The sequence below is a fragment of the Parasteatoda tepidariorum genome, chromosome 2, assembly GCF_982258835.1.
Source record: "Parasteatoda tepidariorum strain Cologne lab strain chromosome 2, Ptep-v5.0, whole genome shotgun sequence".
Classification (NCBI taxonomy): Eukaryota; Metazoa; Arthropoda; class Arachnida; order Araneae; family Theridiidae; genus Parasteatoda; species Parasteatoda tepidariorum.
Window position 1 is genome coordinate 39,472,741 of NC_141756.1, and position 24,764 is coordinate 39,497,504.

Here is a 24,764-nt window from a genome sequence, read left to right on the forward strand (position 1 = left end):
TTTATATCTTAATCTCCAACTATGAGGTTTTAATAACTTTTTTCCTTTTTAAACACGGATTTATGGAAACGTGCATTTATATTCATAGTTTATAATCTCCAATTATTGCGAAATTTATTATTTTATAAGATAAATGAAATTCTGAATTAGACGTCGGGAAAATAAATGAAACAATATTTTTTTTAAGAAACAAAATATCTTTGTGCATCTAATACTTTAAATATTTCTACAGTGGAAAAAAAATTATTATTATTCGCATAAAATTAATTTCCACGCTGATTATAAGTGATCCATCATTAACGTTTCTGCAAAAATTAATCTAAACTCTCATTTTTCTATTTTATCAGATTGCGAGGAGAAAAAAAATCTGATTAATTACACCCCTCAACTAATTAATATTCAAACTTTAATAATCAACTCTCAAATCTCCCTCCAAATCTTCTCCATACGCTGGACATTTCGAGATCATTAAAAATGAAGCTAGATCTTATCGAAGTAGACGCATCTGCGGCGGCTACAGCACACCTCACAAAGATATCTTTTACATATTCAGAATGCATGCAAAGAAGATTTACGTATTTCATCTTCTTTAGCTTTATAAAATAAAATTCCCTTTGGAAATAGGGCTGTAAAAAGGGGATGATACCACTAAAGTAACCCTCATCGTATTACTTACCATCTGGTATGGTTGTTGCTCATTTTTCTGGTAAGGTGTCCTCGCATGGTTGACTTCTACTTCGAGGCGGAAGGTGGAATGGGACAGGTGGGTGCGACATCCCCTCATAGGGGACAGGGGTGTGAATCGTCTTCACCTTTTCTTTTCCTTTGTCACCATTGAAGAAAAAAAGGGGTTTCATCCTGTGGTGTGGCAACCTAGTGATGCCATCCCCCTTGGATGAAAATATAAAAAATAGGATGGAAAAGCTGGATCTTATCTGAGTGTAGGACAGATGTTCTTGAGTCTTTATCTCTCACTTTTATCTTTTCCCCAGAAAAGTCCTTTTTTTTTTCTTCTCCTCTTGACCATTCTTACGGAAAGTATAGGATGGATGGTTGACAATCTTGGGAAATAAAAAATTTAAGGGAATTTTATATCCTGATAGGCTAATCTTATATGTTTTTTTGCTTTTATTTTTTCCGCGGAAATTTTTACATTCTTTTCAGCGCGATCTTCTTTTCATCCTTGTGGATTTGTTCTTTCGAATACAAAAGCTCGAATGAAATTTGAATCTTCCTAAACGCTTGAATGAAAATTGGGCTTGGTCTTTTAATAGCTAAGTGTTCGATTGAAGTCTGACAGCTGATGGGTCCTTGCAAATATAAATTTTTTACTACCGTTAAAGTTATCGCGAAATTAATTTTATCAAAACAAGCTGTTTTAGCACAAAGAGTTTTTTTGATGTTTTTTTTGTTTGTTTTTTTTTGTTAATTTTTTATTGCCATGTTGAACTTTAATTTCGATAAAGGCCACAATATAATTTAATATTATTGGATTCAAGCGCTTCTGCTGAATTTAATTGTTTTATATGGAGTTCATTCTTCACAAAGATCCCCATTTAACAAAACAAAAAAAAAAAAATTTCCTTTCTAATGCCCACCTGCGTTAACATCCGTCAATTCAGGCATATACGATTTTGTTGGCCTCTTTCAGGGGCCCCATATTTTTAGTAAAAACATATTAGTAAGAATTTTTAAATATTTCAAGTTCAATTTTTTAAATTAAGATATTCGAGAAATAATTTAATAACAATAGTAATTCGATATTATTGTCATTTTTCCCCCCATAAAAAGTATGATACAGGCAGAACGCAACAGCTTTTAAAAACTTCGAATGTACCTAATTTTCACTTTTCGATCCGATGTATATTTCTCGTGATATTTGACCGTTTCCAAACTATTTTTACACCCTATATGTATGTATCTTAATAAATTAAAAATAATTTGCTTCTTAAGTTTTCAGGGCTTAGAAGGATTATATTACAGTTAGTTAAAATTATACTGTTAAGAGTGTTACCCAAATTTTTAATTTATTTGCGTTCATTAAAAAAAACATGATTTTGAAGGGAAAAAAAAGTGTAGAAAATATTATCAGGCAAATTCGTGATACAATTTTTAATTTTTGAAAGAAAAAAAGTATTTGTGATATTTTAATTTTATTGTTTTATTTTCCAATACATAGAAAAATCTTATGTTATCAACAATAACAAGTTTAGGGTTCAGACACCAATGACCATTTACTTAATTAGCATATCTCGGAATAAACATAAATCCGGAACTGTAACTAAATTTTATGCAACTTCTATCAGAAATCGTGACGAAGCATCCGGATATGGAGCGACCACCTGTCTCTTGTGAGATTATTTACTTCGGTATTGATTGCAAAGGAAACGATGTTTACCAATTCCAACTCTAAAATTACCGCAGCTCTTATCTTGCGATTCGGCGTAAAACAGAAGCTACTAAATGCAGAGTCACAATTCGTAAATGTCTGTGTTTAGACAATGAATTCATCTACCGTCCGATTCTCTGTATCCATTAAGTAATGGATATTGATATTTCTGGAAAACCATCTTATTACACAGCCATTTTTTTTTTCCTCCAACCGAAGCCTACGAATTACGCATCACTCAATGGCAACATCGCCCTCCCCCTGACGAAACGGAAAAAATACATAAAGAATTATTCTTCCTTATCTTTGGTGTAAGATCTACCCCTGAGGCCTTTTAGCGGGCCTTTTTCTCGAATTACCCGAAGGGGATCATTACGAAGCCCGATTACCTGTGTTGGGCAGGCCCCGTATCTGTTGTCTACCTGGTTGATTCACCTCCCCCATCGAGCAAAAAGGGGGAGTCTGTCTTCAAGGGGGAGGGAGAAAAAAACGTCTAATCTCGATCCCTCAAGAAGCAAAGATGAAAAAGAGAAACTTAGGAATTTTTTTTTCCCTTCGTCCACCCCTCACCTCTTAATGCTTTAATGTTCGCTTGATCGACATACTGGAATAGCTGACTGATGCGTAAAGACGGAAAATAAAGAACAGGTTTCATTCTTCGTCGAATTATGTTTTCCTTGTATTTTAGTGATTTGTAGGCATTTTATGACGACCCAGGTGATGACCCGAGCACTTGTACAACCTTTTTGGAATTAGCAGTTGAGATCGTACCTGTAAAAGATCGACCTTTACCTACGATGGCCGGATGGATTTGATGAGTCACTGCATTTTCGTTCTCCACTGACTTGATTGACTATAAAACAGATACAGTTAATCAATTATCGGCGCAATGGAACGAAAAATGTGTTTGTTTCATGTGCGTGGGATATGTTGTTTGCTTTGCTTGGGAAATTTATTGGAAAATTACTCCAAACGGATTAGTAAGAACGAATTATCAAATGAGATGCTTGAATATTCGTAAATCGCCGACCGATCGTTCTAAGACATTTGAATATGCTTAGTAAAAGTAGAGAATTCTTAACGATATAGTTCAAAATTCTTATCTTAATGACGAAAAAAGAGAACATGAAAATCATAATCGTGCCGCAAAATATTTTTTAAAAATTTAAGATCTACTTTAATCTTAATCTTTTAATAATAATGCGTGATAACAATCTTTTTCGAAAGCTAGTTATTAGATAAAATCATAACTTAGTGTTAATAGGAAAAATTTTTTGAAAATATTTGTTGTTACAAAAGTCAAGATCATTTTAGCCTAGAGCCTCCAGGTTTCGAATCGAAGAATTTTCCGCAATTACTCTTGTGCTGAATGCAATCGAAACTCGTCAGTTTCCTTATCTTTATTCCAATGTCTCTGTGCCTTCATAATTTCCGAATTGTTTGTAATTCTCCGTAAGATTTGATTTTCAGTATTTTCGAAATAGAAATTCGGAAACAAAAGTTTTTTTAGATATTACTAATCGTTTATTAAGTCGACCAGACTGTGTAGGAGTCAAGGAACTGGCCTTGCATCAAAAAGGTCTGGGTTCGAATCCCGGACAAGACATGGATGTTCTTTCATTCTCTGTACTATCTGTCCTTATTGTGGAAGCAACGTTGGCCCACCTTATATGGTCCCCCTGAAGAAGTGGCTAACAAATATGCTCGAATACGCCTGAATTGACGAAATATCAAACTAGGTGGGCATTGGAAGAAAAAAAAATTCGTATCAAAATCATTTATTATCATTTAGTAGAAAAACTTATTTAAAAACGATTTCTCGATTCATGAACTATCGACATAAGCCCGAAAATATAATTATACTATTCATGCGATTACCACTAGTCAGTTTTTACATTTTGAATATTATTCAAAACAGTTTCGCAGATACCGTATGAAGTCCCCTGAAATGATAGAGACATAGCCTTTCTCCACTTTCAAAATATTTCCGCTTTTTGGAAAGATACTAACGCGATAGATATTGTACGACTTCCCGATAGTAACACATATTCTGCACTCCCAAAGATAAAAACTTAATCCTTGCACATCCCTTCTGTTCCTGAAATTTATATTATCTCACAGACGCCACCTCACTATCTACTAAGCTGTGGACTGTCGTCGCCAGCTTGACATTAGGATGACATTCTGTGGCTCTTCATAAGAGCGCAAATCTTCTTAAAAGAGTTTTTGATCTTGCTATCTCATAGCAAAGAATTCTTTTTGCTGTTATCATTAAAAATAATTTTCTCAAGCAATTTTGTTTAGTCTAGTCCAGATAGAAGCTGTAGCTTACCTCGATAGGTGAAGTAGATTTTGAAATCAATCGGTATTTGCTGCCAACAGTTCTGACGGTACTGGGTCATAATTTATTTTTAATTCACTGTAATCTTAATACAGTAGCAAATTGAGCCTTATTCTCGCGCAAACTGATCTTTCTGGAATTTTTTGACACGCAATAATATGGGTTACTTTTTACAATTTAACCCGTTGCGGTTGCAGGAAATTAGCCCAATAGTAAGGTTCACTATACCGAACCGCTTTTAATGATATTATGAATCAATTTCACTAATTAAATGCAACTTTTCTATACCAACTATTTAAATAATTTATTAATTGATGTAGTATGTTTAATTGGTATTATTAGTGCACGGTGGTGGTCGGTGGTGGATCCAGTGGTGGTCCTACATCCTTTGGTGACTTGAGACCTCCTAATGCAGCTCTGTAAGGCTGTGTGGATACGCCAAAAATTTAAAATTATCAAAAATTTGCCATTCGAATATTTAGAGCGGTGCTGACTCAGGGGGTAGAGCGTTCACCTTCCAATGAGGTGAAAAGGCTTCGAATCCCAGCGACGGCTAGTCAACACGAATTCTGCACCCGTCTCACACCGACCACAGTGCTAACGTAAAATATCCTCAGTGGTAAACGGATCATAGGTTAGAGTCCCCTTGCCATCAGACTAACCGTGGGAGGTTCTCGTGCTTTTTCCTCTCCATGTAACGCAAATCCGGGTTAGTTCATTCAAAAAGTCCTCCCCAATTTTCTCCCAATCCATGAGTTCCTTGTCTTTCGGATTGGGTTTAAAATTACATGGCTACGAAGTTGAACATTAGTAGTCGTAAACCTGAAATTGGATCGGCTGTTCAACGACGGTTATAAAATAAAATAAAATTTTAATATTTAAATGACTTCTATAGCTTTTTGATGTAATGATCAGCAGAATTAAATAAAGAGAAATATTTAAATTAATTAAAAATTTATTTTATTCATTTATTGAAATATACACAAATAAATAAAAAGTTTTCAACAAAAGGAATACTCTTATTTGTTATTACTAACGATTAAGCTGTTATTTTCTTTCTCTTTCTCTTACATCATACTTTTTAGCACTATTTTATTTAGCATGGATGATAGTTGGAAAATAAACATTATCGCACTTATTCGAAATATTACAAAGAAACTCACTAAAGTAAAAGCTTATGACTCAATAAAAAATGAAAACTCTTGCAAACGTTCTGTTTATCTAAAAATTTAATCCTTTTTTCCCTCCCTCAATCTCTGACCGACAATCGTTCGATTTGAGCAGAAAAACAATTAATAGACCTTCTAAAGTTCTGAAAGTCACGGAAGTTTTTTACGTTTTTCCCAACGACACATTACAACCACAGAACCTGATGTAACATAGCACTTTAGTAACATTTTGTACGATAAGAAATGATACGTTCCGAACGAAATATTACATTTTTTTTTTAAATATGATTTCCGTGAGAGAAACCTGGCATCCTTCAAAAATTCATCTGCGCTTTATTACGACGTTTATTGATACTTTTAATGGTTTCTCTGGCAACCGTGCTGGGTCGTTTTCACGTGACTTAGGATCCCTAAGTACCCGCTATTTCCTTGACCCGAAAGGTTGTGACCCGCTAATGTACTGCGGGCTGCTATGGCTGGTAAAAACTGCATTTAGTTTTTAGTCAGCTGTATTTTCTTCCTATCCTGCTGCGTTGTGGATTATCGTAATTTCCGCCTGCCCTTTCAACTTGTGGCATGGCATTCAGGAATTTGCTATATGGGTAAAGCAAAAAAATTGCAAGTCTAAGATGTATAATTCAAGCATGTTTTTTTCTTTGTTGTTTACGTTGGTGCCACAGGTTTTCTATCTTTTCTTTATTTTCTTAAAAAAAAGAATGTTCTTTACCGTCTATTTAAATATATACTTGGGGTAGAGTGCTTTTAAGAAAAGGTGTAATTAGAAAAATTAAATAATAGGTACCTTCTAACGTTTTAGTTTGTCCATTTGCAGTCATTTTTTTTCGCCTCCAGAAATTGATAAATATTTCATCTTCCGATGTGAAATATTTGAATATACGTTATAGCAAAAGTGCATACAGTTTGCATTGTGGCAAAAGCTGTACTTCAGGCCCTGATTTGAAAACTATTATTTTTGTGATTTCTTATTATCCTGTCGCCATTTTCGCCAACACTGTGCCTAAGTCATTTTATTATCATCCAAATTTGTTATTGCAAATTAATTTATCATAAAGAAATGAACAAAATACAAATATAACTTAGTGCTTGCAAAAAATGAAAAAAATATTTAAATTTGAACCGCATCTAAATTTCTTTTCAAAATTGGTGAAAATGGTTGACGGGATATTACAGAAGTAGTACAGTATTTTTTAATGCTTAGTTATCACTTTTTTTAAAAATTTACTTAAAAAAAAATAATAAGGTTTGAAACAAACTAAAAAAAAAAAAATTTGTTTAAATTTTTTTATAAAAGATTGTTGGAACATACAGGAAACTTAAAAATATGAGCACTATAGAAAATTACAGGAAATTAAAAGTTAAAGTATTGTAGTAAATACTTAGGAATTGAAGAATGTGATCAAAATATTTGTATGAGCTTAAAAAAAGAACGTTGCATCTAATATGATGCGTTAAATTCAATTTTGATATTTAATTGCGAGAGGTACTTGAGCACTGGTATCAGTCACTGCATATATTTTTTTCAAAATAATCAACAGTACTGTATATCTATATGCCGGAAACTAATATTATTATTTAAATCAATTTCTTTGAAACTAGACAATGAAAACAAGGCAAGTGAAAATAATAAGGAAGTAAATTCACATCTGTTAATTATTTATCTGCTAATTTATGTAAATTCACTCTATAGTTAAAACGCTACTTTTAAAAATAATTTTAAACAAAAAGCAAGCCCATATAAAAAGGCGATTTTTACTTAGTGTTAGATGAAATTTATGCCCAGTTCGTGCATTCTCATTGGACAGATTTAGATGCATTGTTTTTATAATTGACCACTACGTATGTTTCATTTTTCTATTAATAAAATTAGTTTTAAAATTTTTGTTAAAAATTTAAAAGCACGAATTTTTTCTAATCCTAAATTGTTAAGGAATATTGTTCTCTTTTCCGTACTTTATTGCTTCAATCACGAAACTAATTTTTTAGTCTATTAATTCAAAATTAATTTTTATACCTACTCTTAAATAGTGTAGATTGCGATTTGTGTTTGTAAAGGGACTACATTTAGATAAAATATGTATGAATGTTATAAAAATAGTTTTTCAATAAAATTTCTTCCCTGCTGTCACGTTCACATTTTTGAGAATAATTACCCTAACGGCTCTTTTATTCAAAATTTTATTTGATTACCATACATTTAAAAAGTAATTTGTATGCAAATTTAACTTTTCTATTAAGTAAGAATGATAATTCATTATTTATTTATTTAACAATAACAGTTTTTTTCATTATCATTATTAAACAATTTTTGTCCTCCCTTCTAAATTAGTTTTCTTAATGGTTTAGTTCTTTTGGTAGCGTTTTGTTTTAATTAAATTTTTTTTCCGAGTCGAAATAGTTAATTATTTTCCTAGTTATTTGATTACTGAATTTGAATAAAATTATCGTTTATTTTAATTTAATTATCGAAAATATGTTTTATGTATTTAAAAGACTGGCTCAAATTTTGATTCAATGTCTTCTTTAAATAAAACTTTGAGTATTATAAAAAATAATCTTTTCAGAATATGAAAATAAATGTTTTTGAATTAAGTAGATTAAATATATTATTCTTTGTCTTTTTATTAGCACTAAAAACTAGTTCTTCTATTTCTTGTCATTGTAATAGATTTTTTTTTTTGTTCTTTGCTTTAAAGAAAAATACTTTTTGTCTATTACATTATTTTTGTCGATTTCATTTTGTCTATAACTTTATTTCCCCCTCCTAATTCTCAGGTTTTTCAATTGTTTAAGTTAATTTTTCTCCTCCTAAAATTTTTGCTTTGTTTCAAAATTTTTGATTAATCTAATTTTATGAAGTTGTTATTAAACAAATGCACAATATGAGATTAACACAATGCATGTACAGATATGCCAACTTAAATTGAGGGTAATTTTTTTATAGTGGTTTAAATATATATATATATATATATATATATATATATATATATATATATATATATATATATATATATATATATATATATATATATATATATATATATATATATATATATATATATATAAAATATCGTTAAGTTTTATCAGCCTTCTAATTAACTTATTAGTAGATAAAATTTCAGCATAAAAATTTTCAAGTCATTAAAATTTTTATGCTGAAATTTTGAACCAACAAAGACAAAACACATTTTTTTTTCTCTTTTCTTTTCAACAAACGGTATCTGATTATCTGAACGAATATCCAGGAATAGAATTTTATTCTGTTTTGCAAAATATCTGGCATTTACTAATTTACTTGTTAAGATAATGGTCCGTAAAATATGTATAAACAAAAGTTAAGACGAAACTTAGACGATAATGAACACGATAAAAAGAAAACACATTTTGTGATTAGATATCTCGATTAGTTATTTGTGATTAGCTATTATGATGAGTTATCTTGTAAGCTACTGTTCAAAACAATTTTATTTATTTTTATTTTTTTTTTAAATTAATTTTTGCTATTGGTTATATTATTGTGAATTATCTTTGCGTTTATGCATTACGTTTATGTACGAAACAAATACACACTTTTATCTTCCTTTTTTTTAATAATAAATTGCATTTCTAATGCACGTGAATCCGTAAATTAACATTTAAGAACTAACTGCTAGCGACAAGCAGGTTAGTTTTTAGAAAAAAGGTTGGTAAAAATTGCAGTGATAAGTTTCGTCAGAATTATGTCACAGACAAGATAATATATCATGAATATTAAGTTATTGACGTCATAATAACGCACCTTTTAATTGGAATTTTTACTTATTTAGTAATATAGAGTGGTAAAAGACCCATTAATTTCTTGTGTCAACATTTCGAAATTTATCATTTCCTCTAACATGTTAAGTCGTGTTTGCTTTAAACAGAAGACAAAAAAAATAGTTCTACAATTTTTAAATCTTTTGACTTTTATGTAATATTTATGACCAATATGTATAATTGGCTTTTATGTCAATGTATAGTGTGCAAAATTAAAAACGGACCACCATGAATAACTTTTGATCTAATTATCGGATCTTAACATTTTAGGGCTCAATCTTAATGGTTCAAGGGGATGACTTCAAATATCCTAACTAGTTAGTGCAGGCGATATTTTAAGTTACGAAATCAGACACAAAACGTACTTTCTCAGAACATACATTTTTTTTTGAGGGATTCAGATTCCTGACCCCCAATATATATGGATAGCTGCATTCTGAGAAATATGGTCCCAATAATTTGAGAGCGGTCCAAAGTTTGGACCACTAAGTGGTAATTTTACTTTCTTCGTATTTCATCCCATCTCGTAAACTTTGAGAGTGAATTGAAAAATGTTTGCACACAATTGTAAAATTTGTTTGGCCAAAGATAATCCTATTAAAACAATAACTTTTGGTATGAATATTTATTATTTATTATTTTATTTAAAAACAACCGAAACTTGTTTAATTGTAAGGTATACAATTTTTAACATCAGTTAAAAGAATGCCATTTTACATTGCAGAATGCAAAATTTGAGTGAAATCGGTCGAATAGCTCTTTGAAAATGAATTTAAAACATACAACTTTTAAAATTTGATTTATCAGGATATATATACATTTATACATTCAATGTGATTAATTAAAATAAATATTTTGCATGATTCTTTAGATATCTGCTAATTAACTATTTCAATACGCATGGTGATATGACCGCAAACGGCACATCAAAACAGCTGCATGTTATTTACCATTTTTAACCAAACTTTTTAAGTCATTTTTTAATGTTATATTAAATCAAAGAATAATAAAATTATCAACCTTTTGCTCAGATTTTTCTAATTTAACCTAAAACTTAATTTTTTTATCTAGAAAGCATTATATAGCTTTTGAAAATATATATATTTAGTTTTTCATTAATTCATTTTGCCTATCATCAATCAATTCTCTTCTTGGAAATTGTCAAAGCATTTTAATCTAAAAAAAAATGTATGAGGTTATAAATGCCTGAATTAAGAGCGCGATGTAATCATTTTCCATCTCTGGAATTTTCTATTTAATAAAGGCAGAGAGTTCTTATGATTTCAGTCTCTTGATTGCTTTTCATAATCTTTTTTGCGGGGTTAAATACAATTTTATCATTAGTGGTTTTAAGTTGTATTCTAAAAATCTTTGAGTGGATTGTATAATAAGTACCCTCATAAGAGAGGTTTAATGTTAAGGGAAGGAATTTTAACCACAAAGCAGGATGAAGCACTTTACACTCCCAAACCTATCACTCAATAGCGATCTCAAGTTCAAACAAATGCTATCTTTCCAAGAAATAATTTTTTTATTTTTTTCAGCGACTTTATAAATACAAAACAATGCATGTGAACCAATATAAACTTACAATAAATTATGTATTAAGAATTTCCGGCTAATGAATCGCGCCCTAAACCTGAGCTACGTGGTATCTCTTGGCAAAATTTAATTATTTCTTCTTATTTTAAACATTTGGACATTTTTTTTTTTTTTTTTTTTTTTTTGTTAAAATGATACTGGACAAATGTGTGGGTACTTATTTCTCTCTCCTCAATCAATAGTTTCTTTTAAAAACTGGTACTTAATATAATGGTTGTTTCGCATTGGCCTTCTCTAATCTATATTTTTTTAATCTTTATTAAAAAAAATAATAATAAATTAAATAAATCAGTCGAATAGTTTTTGAGAAATAAAATTTTAAATAAGCGACTTTTCGATTCCTCAGGAACTATTCGGCCGATTTCGATCTAATTTCGTATTTGACTTTATAAAATAGCACTTTTTAAAATGATGCAAAAATTTTTATACCTTGCAACTCAAAATTTTCTTGTGTATTATTAAATAATGTAATACTGTTTAAAAAAAATATTAAGTATTTACTGAAAGCTATAATTTATTTATCTTTTATTTTTTTTTTGCAACGAATTATCTTTGGATAAACGAATCTTATAATTCAGTGCAAAAAATTTTCCATTCGTTTTAATAGCTCTCGAGGTATGGCGAAATCCACAAGAAATAAAATTAAAACTAAGAGGTCCAAACATAGAACCGTTCTCCTGACGAAACTATTGACCATATTTCCGACTTGGCGGTTACCCTCTTTGTTTTGAGAGTCTGAAATCCGAATTCGTCCGTAAAAAAAAATTATGTTTATTCAGAGAAAGTACGTTTCTGTCTTTGATTTTGTTACTAAAAATATCTTCTGCACTAACTAATTAGCGTATTTGCGGTCACCCTCTCGAGGTTGAGTCCTGGATCATTAGATGTAATTCAGGGTGATCAGACTTTTTTCGCACCCATCAGTAATTTCAGAATTCAACTCTTTCATTTCAGTTCATGTTTCCTATGGATTTATTCAATTCATTCCCCTTATCTCAAGTATATCTTCCATTGAGGCTTCATGCTCCACAGAGAAAATCCATGTTTTTATTTTCACCCATGTACCTCTGCTTTTCCAATAAGAAGAATGATGGTTATTTATCTTTGTCGGATTTATATAGGAAAGCGCAAACTTAAAACAACAATTATCACGCTTCTTCCAGTCGTTCTCGATACATCAACTTGGTTTGTCCCTCTCCTTTTGTTGACTTTTTTCAGTCTATGGGTAGTCATGGGGAGATATCTAATGAAGCATCAACATCCCGCTCGGACCCGTGATCAATCAATGCAAATGCTACGAAAAGTCAAGAGATTAGGAACAAAGGATGCATTCGAGAACGATCCCTCGGACCATGGAAATGAAATTTAGAAGTCTTTCCAATTCAATAGGCGAGTATTGGCTTTTGAAGACCACACGCAGTATAAGAATGATTCAAATTCGAAAACTCTCTCAGATTACCTGTTTGGGAAAATGGTTTGTGAGACTTAGAAAGTCAGTTTAATTTTCTGTAATTCTATTTGAAATCCTTAAGGGATTATGTGTCTAAAATGTTCACTTTTCCATCTAACTTGAAAGCTGAGAATGAGTTTTTTGTTGCTGTCACAAAGCACTTCTTTCGCCAAGCTGTGCCAGCTTAAAATTCGCACATTGCAAGTGATAAAGCAAATATTTGTTCAACTGGAATCATCTATGCTCTCCCAATGTTCTAAAAATGTATTTTCTTGTACGCAGAACCAAAATTGAAATATCTAAAACTTTCGATGGTAAAGAAATATAATAATGTTTAAAACAAACTAAAGTTCTCATTTAATTTGAAAAACAAACTATATAATGTATATAATCTCCCGTTCTATACTAACGTGGGACGTCTTTCTTTCCTAATTGTCGAAATTACTGGAATGCACTTAATTGTTGCAGTTCCCGAACTGATCTATCAGACTTAGCTTATAACACTGTATGATTTCAATATATTGAATAGATAATAGCATCCTGCACGTTTACGTACATATATAACGTTCGACGCAGTTACTACAGAACAGATTCTACTAAAGTTACCGAACTTTCGTACGTGAACATTATGGGATGTGCTAAGTGAAAGTTCTCGGTCTTTCCATTGGCTCTGAAATGCTATTTAACTTTAATAATGTTGAGGCGATTCAGTTATCTGTTTCTGAATAATTTACACCTAATCCACTGGTTCTAAGTAAATTTTATAGTTTAAATTTGGTGATTAAAAATATATACTTCGTGGTCATTCTTGCTTACAGTAGTCCTTAATTTTCACACGGGTGCGCAATATGTCTTTTTTGCCAAGCTGTCGCAATTACTGAAATGCACGTAATTGTGGCAGTTCCAGAAGCATAACACCTGTGTACGGGTTAAACGTGCACATTTATCACATCTATTGTGCTCTTTCTTCAGTTCCTAAACAAACTATAGGTGAACGAAAATGTTGACATTGTTAACATAGATGTCTACATTCTCTCCTTTCTCCATTCATCTGTTGCAAAGGTGCAGAGCATTTTTTAAAACGCGATTTGAAACGGGGGTGAAGTTAGAACATTGGAATGTGGTTAGAATATTCTGACATTTTGCTACTCAATCTTTCTTATACAGTTTTAAAGAAGTATCTTTTAGATAATGTATTTGAATGAGGGGGGGGGGTCAACGGGGATGGACTGAGATACCCTGGAGGGTTGTGGATGCTTCTTGAGGGAGCCGGTGCCATGTGGTCTGTGGAGAGTATATTTATATTTGAATATTAGATTTTAAAGTATATTATACTTAATATTTATTTAAGCTTGCTTACGAATCTAAAAATGATATAGCATTTTTATAACGAAATTTGTTAGCTTCATTTAGAAGTTTTTTAATTTTTAAATTACTCAGAATTATTTAATTTTCATAATAAATAGATATAAATAAATCTTGGATAACAATTGAAATTGTAAGGAAAGAAGCTCAATTACATAGATAGTATTTTAAAATATTGAGGAACATGTAGATAAAAATCATTAATTACCAATTACACTTGTCTAAACTTATTCAACGAAAGATTCTAAGAAAAACCAATATATTTTCAATTAAAAATTTTTTACTCTCGTGCTTTATTACTGATGCTGAAAGAAATTTTCATGTTACGCATATTATTTATCACTGAATTGAGCAACAAAATTTCAATATAAAATAGGAATTTATTAATAATAACTTCTTTTTTTTTTCTTCAACGAAAAGTAAACGGGAATGAGGCGCCAGTTTAGAGGGCGTACTGGTATATGTTAAAATTTGTTCGATTTCTTCCTAAGATCCATTGATAAAGGATTGTTAACGCTTTCACTTTTTAATTTTCGAAAGAATGTTCTGACGTCATGTCCTTCCTTTTGTTGAATCACTCGCTGATGAATAATCATGTGTGTAGAGTAAGACTAAAATTCGCTCCTTTGATTGATTGAATAAACTGTCAAATTGTAGTTTCACTATCTTAAATACCTGTGACTAGTGTTTAAATTTAAAATATCTTAAATTTGTAAAGTACTTTTTTATTGAAAAGTATAGATTACAATTTAAAAAAGGGGTAAGATGACAGTTTTTAGTTAAATTTATTTTATTCTTCGAAATTAAATTGTTGGATGTATTCCAAGCAATTTCAAATATCATTCATAATATAAGCTGAAGATTTACATTAAGTAAATAAATACCAAATAACAAAAATGTTTTACTGATCAAGAAATACATTTAACTTACTTGTTAATAAATTTGAAGTGATTGTGTTTTTTAACTTTCAATATTTATAAGAGTTTATGGATAACAACTAAGGATAAAAAAAATACATACTTCACCAGAAATGTTGATATATTTCTACCATTCATTTTGATTCAAAGCAGTGGCGTAAAAAAAATCATATTAAAAGCTATAAGGTAAAAATAATAACTATCTAGAAAAATCTCATTGTGTATATGTTTAATGTACGAGATGCCTACAATTTTTATAGAATTTATAGTCATTGTATAGAATACCTGTCGTTTTAAGACAAAGTAAGAAAGAATTATCACTCATTCAGTGTATAAAGTATCTGTTGGTTTTTTTATTAGTCATTCAGTAGCATGCCTAGACAATGCATAAAACATTAATTGGTTCACACTTTGTCATAATTAGTCATTCTATAGATTATTTAAACAATATGTGAAATATTAATGATTTCATACTTTGTCCGTCGATTTTAGGTATTCTATACAATGATTAGGCTTATTCTTTAGTATGCCGGAAATCGTTGATGATAAGATATAGAAATAATTGTATTCAATCGAATTTTATTGTTTGGATAACTTAGGAAATATCACTTAAATGTTCCTCTTTCCATTTTAATATTAGGAAAAATTAGTTCCAAAAATTAGTTATAAGAGAATCTAAATCGTATCTAAATATCTAAAAGAAAACTTTCTTCTATTAAAATGAAAGTTTTATAACAATTATTATTTCTTCTTTTTTTAATTTTACTTTTATAAAATACATATTTTTTATAAAAATATATAAAACTGATGTAAGCTGTTCCATAATTACCACCTGCGTGAAAATTAATTTTCCATTTAAGTCATGAAAACAATTATATTTTCATGTCATTTTAAACCTCCAACAATGACTTAAAATTGAATGCATTCCGCTAAGAAATCACAAGTGATTATCTTCGAATTAAGGTAATTCATGACTACTTGAATAGGACCATGGATATAAAAAAAAAAATCCTTTCAATCAAACTTGACCGTTATTAATTAACGGATTACCACGAAATTCTTCTATACAGCAGCCACCATCTGAATCCTTATTTGCACGATGAATTCAGGACAGCAGATGTAAAAGAACTTCACCCCAATAACTGTCAATCAACGCTAAAAACACATCCCGCGACTAATTTGAGGCCGAAATAAAAAAATGAAACATGGGCTCCAACTTGCTTTTCGCATATTTTCATCCCTTCAATCTGTCTCAGGGAAAACGCGTGATGGCTTGCCCTTCTTCATCGTAACGCCTGACATGAAACCCGTCATTTTAGGAACATAATTGACGCTTCGCCGAAAATTGGAGGCTCCCATTTTTATATGTATATATTTTTTTTTAATAATTTTATTTCTTCTACTTGTGCTTCCCGCACCGAATGTTGCTTTATGTTCAGTTTGTAAACGGTGATTAATCAGTACTGTCAATCTGTCTTAATTCGTCTGTCCACTTTCCTTTTTCCCCTGTGGGGGGAAAAACTCCAAACAATAAAAATTGCCTGGCACTTAAATACTTTTTAACATCTAAATCTTTTCACTTCGTTTCTAATAAAAAGCAATCACATAAAAAATCGTCTGCTGAATAAAAATAAAAATATATCCGTCCCCTCCCTCAGCTTGTTTCTTCTAATGGATTAAAAGGAGTTCAACTGTCCCTGCATTTTGTTAAAATTACTTACAATACAACTTCAGACACTTTTTAAATAACGCAAATAAAATAGTAAGAAAATTTTGAAGCTAAGAAAAAAAATGAAATCCATTAGTCTTGTAGTAGCTCTGAATATAAAAGATTGTTGTCAGTCCTAGGAGGTGGGTTTTTGAAAGGGGGGGGATTCTATTCAATGCACTAGCATACAATTCCATAATAATTACCTATCCTAAAAACTTGTTTGATTGTGTCGAAACCCGACTTGGAGAAACGCAGAAAATTTTTCTTGTACCTTTCCCCTTCCACCAGTTTATTTATTTATTTCATTTCTCAGTTCATCGCGTTTATTTTTCTTATTTTATTTTATTTATTTTTCTCTTCTTGAATTTATTTCATCTCTTGTTATTATTATCATTTCGGCTAGTTGATCGTTCCAGGCATTATGATTGGCCCGTCCCATTGTTCGACGTCCGCGTGAATACGTCACATGGTTTTCTCGACCATTCAGAAACAAGAGACTTTTTGGGGAAGTAGAAAAATGGAAGAATAAAAAAAGAAGTGCGAGTGGAACTTCTTTTGATGGGGTGTCTGGTGGGAAGGGGAGAGAGGTGTGCAAATGTAGGGATGGAGAGAGGGAGGAAGGGACAAATTACCCATGCCCCCCTTCCCACAAAAGTCTGAAAGAAGAAGCCGCAGGGTCGTGGATATTGCCAGTTGTTGCTTAGAACGTGCGAAGTGCGGATGTTGTGGATTGTGCCTTGGAATTTGTTTTGCTCTTTTTAGTTCTCGTGGAGTTTTGCTTACTTTTTCATCTGTGTTTGTTATGGCCCGTTTTTTACGAGTTGATCACGAATATAGAATTATTTAATGATTGCGGCGTGTTTTTATTGAGGATTTATAAAGTGATTATTTGAAGTGGGCGAACGGTTAATAATTCCCCCGCTTCAAAACTACCTGTTCCGTCCGACTCGGCGAAGATGAGGTAAGATACTAAATATGTAATTATGAAATGATTTTTATTTAATTGTTTTTCGTTCTAAGCACTGTCATATTTAATTCACTTATGAAATTTATTAAATAAAGTTGGAATATGAATAACTCACAATCATTTCTATATGATACTTAATTTTTGTTATAAAAATTTATAACAAAAAAATTTAGTTGATTTATTACTGTTAACATAGGTTTTTAAAATTTACTAATTAGTTAATATTCATAATTAAGTTTTTCCAAATACATCACATAATTATGTTTATTTCCAGAAAATTTCTAAGTACATGTATGACACATTAAATAATTTTAAAATACCTACGTTAAATATTTCCAAATATGATATTTTATTATAATAATTATTTGTTTTATTAATATAAAATACCATTCATGTGCCCGCTAAAAATATTGATAGTTCATTAGTCTTGCGCAACATGCGTTGATAAACGTGTCAGAAAAAGAATAGAATTCTTTTTAGGCAAATCATTTAGTCCTTATAAATTCTTAAAATAATTTCATAATTCTTTTGTTTTGAATTTACTGCACAAATTTATTGATTTGTCTCATATTTTGAAAACAATTATATCGTATTAATTGTCCCAAATGAAAATAATAAAATTACAGACATTCAAATAAAATGTCCGTAAAAAGAAAAAGAACTTTTTCTATATAAGTTTTTCTTGTTTTGGTAAATAAAATGCTTTCACTATTCTTTTTTTTTTTTTTTTTTGGAATTTTGTACTGAGAATTTTGCTAATTTTTCTCTTTTTTGAGATATGATTTTTATCATATTTTGAATAGGTATGTTTTAAGTAAACAGGTGTGTTTTTAAATGTCGACGTCTAAACTTTTAAAATAATACTGCGTGCGAATAGGTTAAACGAAATAATTTCTTTAGTAGAGTGGTTTAGTCCTACTTATTCAAATTCCATCAAATCAATGAAAATCATTTTAAATTATTATTCATCAAATTTTAATTTACTGGAAACACAAAATCTGATTCTTTTTTTCATAAAATATACATTGTAAATTGAGCGTTTAGTAACTGCCAGTGTTGGGTTCAAATGCAATTGATTACTTTTAACCCTTTATTGTAAGTAATCATTATTGCATGTTATATTGAAGTATGATTGCAAGTGGTAATGGTTTATGATTACATCTAATCTTGATTGACTGTAATCAATTTTTTTTTCATGCAAAAATACTAATACTTTAAGGGATGTAAGGGTTAATATTACAAAAGTTCAAGAAGATTTTATGAAGCCTGACAGTTTACGTCTTCATACTAAATTGACTATAAAGCCATACTTGTTCCTTAGTTACTAACTTAAAAGAACAATTATCAGTGTCTTTACATCGGTGTGTTTTCTTGAACTTTAACTACTTATTTATTTTGTGGTTACAATAATGTCAGAACTCGGTTTATTTTTAATTATTGTATTATATTTTACTACTGTATGTCTTTTGATTTTTCCGATTCATAAAAAATTCCCAGTCTGAAGTCTATTCATTAACAACGCATCATTCGCGATTATTATAAATTTTCAGTTATTGTATGCCGAGGAAAACTTTCTCTTGAAAACTTCTCTTAAAAAATTTTTAATTTTACGTTAAAGATATTTGTTGCCTTTTTGTTTGTTTTGAGCAAAGTTGTATGTATCTTTTGTATTTTAATTAATTTTTACAGTCCTACGATATATTTATGTACAATTGGTAATTAAATTTAGACTTCTCTTCAAGAGATTATAATATTTTTGATAAATGCATTTTGTTCTCGTCTAACATTAAAAAAAAAAAAAAAAAATAGCTGCATTAGATGCATGTTGTAGTTTTATCGTGCCAGCTTGTTTAATATTAATGAAATTGATATTTACGTACTGATAAATTTAGTCCTACGTAACTTAATTAAAGAAATTTTACTTGGTAAATTCGTCTAAAAGCAAACACGGCTCTATTCTCGTATTTTTTTTTAATGTTTGTTCTTTTTTTTAAATTTTTTTTAAATCAAATGTTGTTTAATTGTCACCTGCATCAATTGTTTTTTTTATAAAATAATAAATACCTTTATTCTTATATCCATAGGCATTTTTTGTATCTTTCCCCCATTTTTACTCTGTAATTAAGTTAATTTTAATTAGAAAATGTGTTGTGACGTTCAAGTGGTCGAAACCACTTGTTTAAAATTGAATGGCTCTGAACGTAAATTATTACAATTATCTTTTCTTCAACCCTTTGTACATCAATAGTGATTCCCACACTATTAGTCACGTTTAAAGCAAGACAAAAAAAAAGTTTTTTTTAAAAACCTGAATTTGTAGGTCAAACCGAATTTAACATAAGAGATTCAATCGCCGATCACCACCATTAGCCCATTTATTTTGTATGGTTAACAAGCTTTTTTCTTGTAAAATGGTTACCCAAATAAATGGTCTATTCTAGCCTGACCCCTGATTATAGGACGCACCTCTCTACATTCAAAGATTTATCTGATCATAATCTGGACGCCGCCGAACCTGTCAGCGGGTTATTTCATTAGGCTAGTGTGTGGTTTACTAAGAAAATAAAGAAAAAAAGAGATTTCAAGCGCAAACACGCGCTTTGTTATAAATAAAAAAGCCGCGTTTAGTAGAATCCAGACATTTCCCATCATTCCTCGGTTTCCCCATGTCAACAAAAGCAGCGATCTCCCATTGCGCTTTGCGAAAAGGAATGATATCTACTTCCCCCACCTTCTCCCCCTTGTCTCATTACTCATTTTGCAAATGGAATTCCTCTGCATTCTTTTACACTGTAAAATGTTTAATGCCCTAATGTTCCGAAAATCTTATTTATAGGAATCTCCTAGGTTTTTAATAGTTCTATTTTTTTAAGGAGAAAAACATGTAAAAAATATCGTGTTTGTTTTGCTATGCTTTTTTTTAAATGATTGATATGTTGTATTTTGTTTTTCTTTCTTACCTTTGTTTATATTTCCTTTTTGCTTTAAAATTAGCACATTTTTTGCTGCAGGTTAGAACATTGACGTTAAAAGTTCTTTTGTCATGTGTTATTTTTTTCTAGCGTAATAAACGGATTAATCATTTCATAGATGTTTATTTATTGAATTGAGTACGATAGCGATTTTATCATTTGTATCCTTTTAATGATTTTGTTAACAATTTACAAATTGATAAAGACTAATTGGCCTTTATTTTTGTTCAGTTGGAAAACCTATTTAATTTTGTTCGTTTATTGTTGAAAATTAATGGATATTATTTTTATTTTAGACTTATTTTTATTTTGTAATGAATGGATATTATTTTAATGTGTGACACCTGCATGTGGCACTAGAGGTGCCACCAGGTTTACTTTTAATTTTTAAAAGAAGATTTTTTGAAATCGTTGAGTATCAACAATAACATTTATAACCAATGAAAAAAAAATTTTTTTTTTAAATTTGTTACTAAAGTATTTAAGAAGCATATTTTAACTAAAAAGTCTTGGTTAGTACCCCCATATAATGAAATATTGGAAAATGAAGATCTATGTATGCCCATGGACATAATATTTTCAAAATTTAAAATTTTTTTATCACTAGGTATCTAAAAACAACTGGTTTCAGCAATTGCACTCCTAATTTAAATTGTGTTTCTTCGCCCTAATCATTATAATTTTACTGAATGAAGAATTATAATTCGATTGCAAGAAGAATTATAATTCCATTATAATTCTACTGGTTCTCAACTGAATGTCCCTTTTCAATAACTGATTGCTCAGGTGTCTGTCCAGGCCAAATTTACTACCGTTTAGCGGTACCTTCACGAATTCAACTTTAGGAAAAACTTCACAAAATACTTTTTCTTAAAATTTTATTTTTGTATCCTGTAAGAAACGATAAATCCATATTTTTGCGTTGATTTTTTAATATAATTTTTAATTTTCTCTAATTATGTCTAAATCATATGTCTCAGAAAAACCTAGACAGACCCATGCTATATTATAGGTTATTTTTTACTTCAATTACGCATAATAAAATAAAATTTGCTTTTAAAATATTGCGTTTTGTATGCGCACCTACCACATAAATCCATTACTTTTCAAAGATAAAATTACTCACTTTTCAGTTTTGATATTTAGACATATGTAATTCAGTTTTGATATATACTTTAACCGTAAAGTGGGCTGGTCATCGGTTCGAAAATTAATTCAGTTAGGAAGCAAACAATTTCCTTTATTTTCCTCTCCCCCTACGCCTTCGCCCTCTTAGTAACGCTTGGCCAGGTTTTATCCGGTTTACTAAAAAACATCTCTTTTTCCCACGGAACTGCACCTTATGATATCAATTCGTGGTATATCTTAATATAACCTTAAAGCCTTTTATAATTCGATTCGGTAGCGATTTGATTATAGCTTGCATGCATTTGATTTCAGTTTTTTCTCATATTTTTATATATATTCTCGTTCTCATAAAAGAAATTTTTTTAAGATAAAATACGATTTCTTTATTTAGTTTTTTCATATCAGGGCGAATAAAATCTTCGAGTTGGAATTTATTTTTATACTTTGAAACCTGAAATTATATGCGTTTGTTAATAACTGTTCTCATGATCTTAAAGATGGTTTTTCTTTTTTGTAATTCAATTTTATTCATCGTAATTTTAGAGTTTTTTTTTTCTTCTTCTTCTCTTGAAGATGCTTTATAGCAATTTTTCTCATGTAGCCCATTTATATATTTGTCATGTTTAATCAGGGGTCTGTCCAGACATTTTGTGAAAGGTCCGGTTTTCGTGAAATTATGAAAAAATTACTCACATTCTTTTGACCGAATTCCGCTTTTATGAATTTGTGCACATAGGGTCCGGTTATTGCAAAAAAAAAAAAAACTTTTTCAAAGATCGGACGAATAATGGAAGAATCGTCTGCCGAAGACAAAACTTGATTCGTTTACATCCATCTTTCTTGTTTTCTGCCCTGGAAAGGGTTTATTCGATTAACAAAATAATAATGAAGATAAACAAATTTGTGAAGGGTCCGTTTTTAAGTTAAAATGTTTTGTGAAGGGTCCGTTTAGGAAAAGATATTTTGTGAAGGGTCCGTTTAGGAAAAGATATTTTGTGAAGGGTCCGTTTAGGAAAAGATATTTTGTGAAGGGTCCGTTAACGGACCCTAATTTCTTCTAAACAGACCCCTGGTTTAATTAAAATGTAATCAACGTGTTTATAGAATATTTTGAGTTTTATGACTCCATTGTTATCGTTTATTTTATCTTGATGAGATTTTCACTTTCGTGATCATTTAATCGTAAGGAATAGCAACAATCGAATTTCGACATATTTTCGTCAGATTTCAATCATAAAACATGGAATCAATCAGAAACTCATGAATAAAACATGTATTGCTCATTTACCGCAACAATAACTTTCCTCTCAGATTATCATGTTTGAGACATCATAATAAAACTCACAGATCGAATGATTTTTATGAAACCTTTAAAATCAATTGGGTTTTAAAGGTTTCATGAAAGAACAGCTATCATTTGAGCTTGTATTCATTCAATTTTTTTTTTTTTTCGTTTACATTTTTCAGACTGGAATTAATAGTGCGATCACGAAATTCACGCATTTTTACTGAACACGCCTGTTTTATGTGTAGATTTGTCTATTTAATTGATATAAAAAAAAGAACAATATTTAATTTGGAAACAAGGTAATGGCTAGAAGACAATAAACCACCTCTAATATATATCTTTGTTTTTGAAAAGCCGACGTAACTGACTTTTTTTTAATTGAATTATTATTAAATGTGAATTCTCTCAAAATTTATTTTTGTTTAACAAATCGAAGAACATAAATACAGAATACAGATTAAAGTTTTCTCTGAACATCACCGACCATGAAGTCTCTCCATTTTCAATATTGCATAGAATTGGTTTAGCTCATTTGTTCTAAGCGTTCTTGTATAAGGATGGTCCATTTTTTCTTAAAAGAGGATAAAAAAAAGTTTTGGCAAAAGAGTTTAAGATAATTCTGTTTACCTTATTATATTAATAATATAAATATTTAAATTTCGATGTGAAGTCATCATATAGTACCTTTTTAAAACTAGTGTGGTTGCAGGGAGAAATATCCACTTGGTGTAAACAATAAAGATAAGCACACTATCATTTTTTTTTTTTTCGTATGGGTGTTTTTTTACATATAGGATACATTTTTGTGGCAAGGCAGGCATTAATGGATTAAATTGACCTTGCTATCATGAATAACTATTACAACCTCTCAGCAGTATTTGAAAAAGCATATTATTCGGTAAATGTGTTTTTTTTATGTTAGAAAGATCTTTCTAAAAACAGCCTTAATTTTTTTCATATAGAATTTTTAATTGTAAATACATAATGTATGACAATATTTACTATAATGCATTACAACATTTCATGTAATTAATTTTTAAGCATTAAAAATGTAAAAGTATACTACTCTTAATTGATGATTTTTTTTCGTAAATTGTCTTTGAAAAGCGCAATATCCACCCTTCTCCACATTATTCATGAATTTTAAAAGCAGAACCCTGATTCTAACTCTTTTGGAACTTTTAAAGTTGTTTTCGATATAGCAAAATATAGAAGCATAAAATTTATTATTTTAAAAGTATGTTGTTCTTTTATGATTTCTTCCTCAGTTGCCACCGATCCCTAGAAAAGCCCTGTGTCCTTCTCCCCCCCCCCTCCCTCGATCACTCATGAACTTTCTATAGGGTACCTTTGCTAGCATCTTCAGCACCCACTGGGACTTGGTAACAATATCGCCATAATTACCGATATATAATGAAATTTTGATATATATTGCATTGAATTTGCAAAAAAATAAAATAATTTTTTTAGTGAAAATATTCATTAATAATGATGATGTTCAATATGAAATTGCAATGCAAAGCAAGTAAGGTATTTTGTTATTGGACTCTTGGAGTTTGTTTTACTTTCTAATGAATCTTATGATTACCATCTGTTGAAGGAACTGTCACATCCGATGTTGGTTGTCATTAATTTTTGCAGCCAGCGGAATC

The 24,764-nt window shown here is 30.2% G+C and overlaps 1 protein-coding gene across 4 annotated transcripts in view; it reads left to right on the forward strand.

Annotated features, from left to right (window-relative positions):
- The window catches only part of LOC107443647 (plexin-B), a 600,640-nt gene that overhangs the window by 513,768 nt on the left and 62,108 nt on the right, over nt 1-24,764 (forward strand). The window contains exon 1 of one of the 4 annotated variants that reach the window (XM_087157231.1): nt 17,423-17,734. The exons of 2 other annotated variants lie outside the window; for them this stretch is intronic. The gene's annotated coding sequence lies outside the window, so the exon portion shown is untranslated. Of the gene's footprint in view, nt 1-17,422; nt 17,735-24,764 lie in introns of those variants that run through there. One more of the 4 variants, XM_087157227.1, reaches the window with a different exon arrangement.